Below are 8,376 nucleotides of genomic sequence, written 5' to 3'. Positions count from 1 at the left end.
GGCAAATATTCCACATTTTATTGAAATCGTACATATATAGCCCGTTTCGTGCATCAAATACCTAAAAGCGGACGAGAATATATATAGGAGCTATAGCCAAATTTGAACCGATTTCTATATAATTTCGGCACACTTATTTCTAGACTAAATACCGTCGCACATTCCAAATTTAATTGAAATCGGACATATATAGCGTGTTTCGTGCACCAAATGCCTTAAATCGGGCGAAGATATATATGGGGGCTATATCCAAATCTGAACCGATTTTTACCAAAATAAATAGCTTTCGTCCTTTGGCCAAAAAAACTATCTTCCCCAATTTTCATACGAATCGGACAATAAATGCGACCTGTTCTTTGTTTACAAAAATACATGGACATACGGACAGACAGACGGACATGCGTAAATCGACTCAGAAAGTGATTCTATCCCTAAAAGGAACTATCGTTTCCTTTTGCATGTTAAAAACTAATGCACAAAGACATAATACCCCTTACCACAAGGTGGTGTAGGGTATAAAAACTTTAACACTTCATATCTTGTACAAATCGGAACAAAAAGGAATTTAAAAAAAATTTGGTAGGGGGTTCTATTCAAGTGAGCGGCAGTGTATATGCACAGTCGAACTTCTATATAACCAACACCAAAAATTTTAATTTTCACATAAATTACAAATTTATCTCTTTATCATGAATTTTCTCAGCACCGTATTGACCTTTTGTTCCATTTTATTTTTTGACAACCCATCTCTGATTACTTTCCGTGTGACATGTTGTATGCAGTTTTGTGTCGAGTATAAAATACTCTGTGGTAAACAATAATCTGAAATGAAAAACTCCAAAATCTTTACACAGATATGAAAGTATGAATTTACGGACAAACTGATTACTTAGAGAAATGAAAGCATGTGACTTCTTTTAAAGTTCATTTCAAAACATTATGGATATCATCCAATAAATGAAATTTTTTTAGAAAATACTTTAAGAAAATTAATCCTCTAGATAATTTGCTTTCACACACACTCACACATTTAGACATGTTATACGTACTTAGCAGAAAGACGTGACTACATAGTAAAATATGAATTCAAAATGTATTGATGGATTTAAGACAAACAACTTTTACAACTTTATCATTTGTTTAAATTAATTCACAGCTTCAACTATGAATATACATAGGTTGAGAGCATAACTATCGACCTATGTAATTAGTAACTAAGCTGCATAGCTATTTTGTATTGTATAATTAGGCAAAAACAAACTCCAGAATCCATCACATTACAACATAAAAGTTATTTTACGTAATGAATTTACCAATCAATGAAAATAGAAATTCAATATCTTACATATTTTGAAACATTCAATGAGATTAAATTGTGTTACATTCATTTACAAGTACATAAGTAGTATATAAATAGTCCAGGTCATGTAAACAATTACAAAATTGTTAATAACTATTACAAAGCAACAAGAATTCTAATTTATTCTTATGTATACATATGTATGTATATGTGAGAAACTGTAATTGATGAAATGTATTTCAAGTAATCTTCTTAAAATACAATAACAAAAATAGTTATAACGAAAATGAAATTTTGAAAGGTCAGTAAAGTCTATGGTTGCCCATCATACCAAACAAATATAAATTTCAATGCATCATGAGAAGGGTGAAAAGTGCAAAAAAGTATCAGGCTTTGTCGACTGAGAGATATCCTCAGCATGTGTGAATTGAAACGTTCATCTATGGGCAGATCGAATACCGGCAATATAAACAAAAATACTTTCCCCAAAAATTATGCAGTTAGGAATTTTTCAAAATGTTGTTGTCCTTTTTTGGGCATGAGAACTTGTCAGCAAAAATATGGATTTGTACCTGGAGTACCTGAAGAATGGACCGACAAATAGTCCATTTCTGAAGTGGGACTAATTTGGGAGTCATTACATTCGATAGATATCGCGCTCACCAGTCATTTTAGTTGGTCACTTATAATTTAGAGCATGAACTTGTTCACTAAAAACATAATACCGCTGTAGGGGTAGTTTAGATAAAAATTTCTAAATGATCCTCGAACAGACTCTAGTTAAACTTTTGTGAGAGTTACCCTATCGGGTTCGAAAGTTACACCCGCTTCAGAAGGAAAATGTAGCAAAACCCTCTAAACGAGCTCATATGGGAGGTCAACGTTGTTCTTTCCAAAACATGGTCCAATATTTACAATTTTCCTTTTTTGTGCTTTTGTATACTTTGAGAACACACAATGAAAATTACAGCAATCTCGGTTTACAATAAAAACCCTCGAAATACATTAAATCGGTTAAAACCTTCTGGGAACACAATATTTCAATTAATAACACTGTGACACAAAATGGAACTCAAAGTCTGGGGGTGGAAAATTTCATTTGGAGATGAAAGCCCTTGACGAATATACTAAGAACCCACAAGGAAATTTTCGCCATAGGTCAAGTTTCTGAGATATCGCGCGATGAAGTTTTTGATTTTTTCCCTATAATATTTGGGAAAATAGCTCCATATCTCTGTTTGGCGTTGTTGTAGTGTTTGGCGTTGTAGTTTTGAGGTAACATGTCTTCAGTCAAATCGATTGGCGAATCTTTTTGTAGAACATTTCATTCTTCTAACTCAATGCTTTTTATGTCCTTTTCGTCCTTTATTTCTTGAACCGTAGCGAAAGTACCACAAGATGAGATTTTTCAGCATCCAAATATTCTACAAAAATGTTGCTCGGAAGATTTTAGATACGGTTTTCTTTGGCAACTAATCGATTTTGACCCGTTTTCGTTGTCCTTTTTGATATTTATTCGGACTTGGTTCAGAATTAAACTATGTTTTGTTTTTCTGTATATTAGTTATTGGCTATGTATAGGTATGTAGACATAACAGCTGGTTATTGCTTACGAGGGCAGTTCGGAAACTTCTTAGCCTAGCACAAAAAGCGCGGTATAAACAGAAAAAAGTTAAGTGTTTTGGAAACTTCCATCTCTGTTATGAACACATGTTAAATTTTGTTTCGATCTGGCAACTCCTTCATATAGAAACAGGTGTTCCAAAAATACGCATCCGCAATTTTTTACAATGGAAAATTTAGAAATGCGTGTTGTCATTAAATATTTACATAAAAAAGGTTTATCGGGACAAGAAATTCATAATGATATGGTGAATGTGTTAGGTGAAAGTGCTCCTTCATATGCAACAGTAGAAAATTGAGTTGCTGAATTTAAACGTGGTCGTACAAGCATTGAATTTGAACCACGTAGTGGACGTCCAAAAACAGCAACAACAACAACAGAAAGTGCATGATATGGTATTAAATGATCGACGAATAAAAGTGCGTGAAATTGCTAATATCATGGGTATCTCAAATGATCGAGTCCATTTAATTTTGCATGAAGAACTACAGATGAAAAAGCTTTCTGCAAGATGGGTGCCGCATTTGTTAACAGTCGATCAAAAACGCATAAGAATGAACATTTCTCAAGCTTGTTTGGATCGTTTTAAGCGAAATAAAATGGATTTTAAGCGACGTTTCATAACTGTTGATGAGACATGGATCCACCACTATACTCCAGAGACAAAAGAACAATCCAAACAATGGACTGAAGCAGGAGGAAGTGCCCCAAAGAAGGCAAAAACAATTCAATCGGCTGGTAAGGTTATGGCAACGGTTTTTTGGGACTTCAAAGGTATTTTATTGATTGACTATCTGCAAAAGGGTAAAACAATAAACTCAGAGTACTATTGCAACCTTTTGGATCAATTAAATGTACAAAAAAATAACTTTTCATCAAGACAACGCACCAGCGCACAAGAGTGTTTTAACAATGGCTAAAATCAACGAATTAAAGTACGAGTTCCTTGACCACCCACCTTATTCTCCTGATTTAGCTCCCAGTGACGTTTACTTGTTCCCAAATCTAAAAAAAATCCTTGCTGGCAAGCGTTTTACCTCAAATGAAGATGCAATTACAGTTGTAAACCACTATTTTGAAGACCTTGAGGAAAACTATTTTAATCTAGGGATAGAATTACTAGAAATGCGTTAGACTAAGTGTATTGAAGTTTCAGGAGTTTATATTGAAAAATAAAAATATTTTTGAAAAACTAATTATTCTCTTTCATTGATAGGCTAAGAAGTTTCCGAATCGCCCTCGTATGTAGACATCTGGGGTGCTTCTGAAATATTTTCCACAAATAGCTCTTGTAATGATGAACACGTTAATAAAAATTTTTCTTGGGGTATAGATCCGGTTATCTCAGTTTTTAAACCGGATATTCCGACATTAAAACCGATATTTGAACCGGTTTTAAGTAACCGATTAAACTTATATGTATACCGTTAAAAAGCATATAGAGTTGTCAATCAAATTAAATTAATTCGCTTATGAAAACTTAGCTAGTTGCAGTTCTAGAACAAAAAACCGTTATCTTAAACCGTTTTTAAGGAAAAATATCAATACGCGCAAATATGGAGATCAAAGGCTGGGGGGTGAAAAATTCTTTTTGGCGATGAATGTCGATGAAGGTAATATGATGAACCCGGAAGGACAGTTTTGCCATAGGTCGAACTTCTGAGTTATAGCGAAATGAATTCTTTCTTGACAAACTATACATACTCACATGACAAAAACCCTAACGAAATTTGATCACGCCATAACTCAGAAATTTGACCTATGGCAAAACTGTCCTTCCGGGTTCATCATGTTACCTTCATCGGCATTCATCGCCAAAAAGAATTTTTCACCCCCCAGCCTTTGATCTCCATATTTTATTTTTTTTTTATTTGGTGACTATGTGGGTTCGAGTCCTTGGCTTTCCCTTTTCACTTGCAAATAATTTCAGATCATCAAGGTTAACTCTAAACGAGAAAATTAACAAACTACAAAAATTAACAAATCATTAAAAAATGATCTTCGCCCTAAAAAGACAAAATTTCAAAAAATAAAAAACAGGCTGAGCCCGGCTGGGATTTGAACCCACGTCCTTGAAAACATTTTCCAAAAATGTTGTCACGGCGTGTTAGCGTTCAAAGCCAACTCATAACTTCAAAGTCAGCGCAAAAAGCGTTTGTCATGAAGAAAATACATTTCTGTGGCCAAGTATCCGCGTTAATGTACAAAAACACATTTGCATTTGAAAAACGATAAGTTCTAGGACAGAGAAGCCATTACATAGTCGACACGTCCGAAGATTTGCTTTACCACCAATGAAACCAGGTAACGTAATTTGGTGACTATGTGGGTTCGAGTCCTTGGCTTTCCCTTTTCACTTGCAAATAATTTCAGATCATCAAGCTTAACTCTAAACGAGAAAATTAACAAAAATCATTAAAAAATGATATTCGCCCTAAAAAGGCAAAATTTCAAAAAATAAAAAACATAGTTTAATTCTGAATCAAGTCCGTATAAATATCAAAAAGGACAACGAAAACGTGACAAAATAAAATTGTCAAAGAGAACCGTACCTATAATCTTCCGAGCAACATTTTTGTAGAATATTTGGATGCTGAAAAATCTCATCTTGTGGTACTTTCGCTACGGTTCAAGAAATAAAGGACGAAAAGGACATGAAAGGCATTGAGTTAGAAGAATGAAATGTTCTACAAAAAGATTCGCCAATCGATTTGACTAAAGACATGTCACCTCAAAACGACGCTACAACAACGCCGAACAGAGATATGGAGCTATTTTCCCAAGTATTATAGGGAAAAAATCAAAAACTTCATCGCGCGATATCTCAGAAACTTGACCTATGGCGAAAATTTCCTTTTGGGTTCTCAGTATATTCGTCAAGGGCTTTCATCTCCAAATGAAATTTTCAACCCCCTAAAAATGTTGCTGCACAGTATAACCAATTCGGTATAAAAATGTACCTGAAATCTTCAAAAAAGATTAAAACATTTCATACTTGGTGTTCGATTTTTTGATTTTTCGAACAGTAAAGGCATTTTTTTTTTTTGAAAAAAATATTTATGGATGAAAAAGGTAAAATTTTAAACAAGTTTTGGTGTATATATTAGCTTTGTTCCTTTAATTTTTAATGGTAAAAATGGTAAAAGAGAAAACTGTCAAAATTGCTCAAAATTGCTCTCTCATGAACAGTTTAACCAGAAAAGTAAAAGAACGAAAAAATGGTAGATCTGGTAGCAATGTCAAAAAGAAAAATAAAAATTCAATTTTCTTCTTTTATTTCACAGTTTTTATTTTGTTTTGTCAGTGTACGCCTTTTTCTTCTGTTTTTCGTTAATTTTTTTCTTCATTATCAAATAATCGTCAAAAATATCGAAAAAAAACAGTTCTGCCATTTTTGACCTGAAGAAATTCGCCTGGTAGCCTGAGGTAGAAGAGAAAGGTATTTTTGATCTCTCCTCTCTCCGTTGCTACGGATTGTAAAGTAGCCCTATATGCCCCGTTTTCTCTTCGGTGGCAGCACGACACTCCTGATCATACCATGGATTCCTTGGTGGGGGTCTCTGGTATCCAAGTATGGATTTTGCGGCTGTTTGCATGGAGTGGGCAATACTTTGCCATTGCCCTGATATGTTATCGGGATGAGGAGTGCTTTGATTAAGCAATTGGGCTAGGTGAGTGGAATATGCTGTGGCTGTCTGTTGTGATTGCAACTTAGCGATGTCTAACTTTCGTGTGGTGTCTGTTCGTACTTTGTTTGCTACGTTTAAGCGAGTGCGTACCTTTGCTGCAACAAGGTAGTGGTCCGAATCAATGTTTGCGCCTCGGAACAATCGTACATCCAACACGCTCGATGAAGACATTCATTCCATATATCACAACATGATCAATTTGATTACTTGTTCTTTGATCTGGAGACAGACAGGTGCCCTTATGAATATCGAGATGATTTAATCTGGTACTGCTAACTACCATGTTTTTTGCAGCTGCAAAGTCTATCAGCCTCATACCATTGTCAGATGTTTCACTGTGGAGGCTGAATTTCCCGACTGTTGGGCCAAAGATATTCTCCTTTCCAATTTTGGCATTAAAATCGCCTAGAATGATTTTAATGTCATGTGCAGGGCAACGGTCATATGTTTCTTCTAAGCGCTCGTAAAATATATCTTTGGTCTGTTCATCCTTTTCTTCAGTGGGAACATGAGCGCAAATAAAGCTGATGTTGAAGAATTTAGCTTTTATTCGAATTGCAGCAAGTCTTTCATTCACTGGGGTGAAGCTGGATACCAGATGTTTTAGTCTCCGACTAACTACGAATCCGCAACCAAACTCATGCTTTACGTCATGGCAGCTATAATACAGTGCGTCACCTTTAGGTGTTGTTGTGACGCCTTTCCCAATCCATCGTATTTCCTGTATGGCAGTAATATCGGCCTTGTACTTTTCAAGTACGTCTGCCAATGCGAAGACTGCACCTTCTCTATAAAGAGTGCGAACATTCCAGGTGCAGATTCGCAGATCATGGTCCTTAAAACGTTTGCGGAGTTCGTCAACTTTAGAGGGGTTTGTTTTTCTTTTCTTTCGTTTTTTCATAGTAGAATGTTTTTTCTAGGGGAGGGTTACTAACCCGACGCCCAAACCCAAGTTTTTAACGTTCTTATGGGTGAACGCGCGGCACATGTTAGCTCACTGCCTTTAACGGATGTTAAAGGCAGTTCCCCATGTGACACCACGGGGAGGTTAGTGTCCACTTGAGATGAAAGAGGGACCAAGATAAATCCTGGGCTTTACCATGTTAAAACCGGTCAGGACCGTTCCTTGGAATCTTCCATCCCCTACGTCACCCTTTTATCTGACAACAGTAACCTCAATACTAAATTTCTTTTTTGCATTATAGTAATTTTATTATATACATACATTGTTATTTTTGTAGTTATTTATTAACTCGCGTAATCTAGACTGGCATCTTATCTACAACTCCTCTTACGGAACAGTAGAATTATCCAGTAATCTCGTGTGCGGTTTCCTGTTTTTTATTATTTAAAATCTGTAATTAATTTAACTTCTTGAGCTCAGGTTATCGGCGTATCTACAATTCCTTATGCGGAAATAGTAGAAATTTACCTACGAGCGAGGTTGTTGATTAATTGGAAATAAATCTTAATTGAATTCTCTAATATATATTGTCGGCTGATGATTTCTCTGTAGCTGACATTTATAACCACTACTAACCCGCCATGGTCCGGTCTATGGTGTGTACGAGCTCGCTACGAATGGGGAGGTGGCCCCCTCGGTCGGCAGGGCGGGTGTGAGAAGCGTGGGACCGAACGTAAAAAAAAATAAATGTTTACGAGTGAGAAGCTTATGCACAACGTTAGTGGTGCAGGGTATCACATAGTCGGCCCCGTCTTGATTGTAGCCCTTGCTCACTTGCTTTCACATAAATTACAAATTA

This window comes from Musca autumnalis, unplaced genomic scaffold (genome assembly GCF_047663935.1).
Source record: "Musca autumnalis isolate F117 unplaced genomic scaffold, ASM4766393v1 scaffold_1, whole genome shotgun sequence".
In the NCBI taxonomy this organism is placed as follows: domain Eukaryota; kingdom Metazoa; phylum Arthropoda; class Insecta; order Diptera; family Muscidae; genus Musca; species Musca autumnalis.
The sequence above is the reverse complement of the archived record's forward strand: the minus strand, read 5'-3'. Positions refer to the sequence as shown.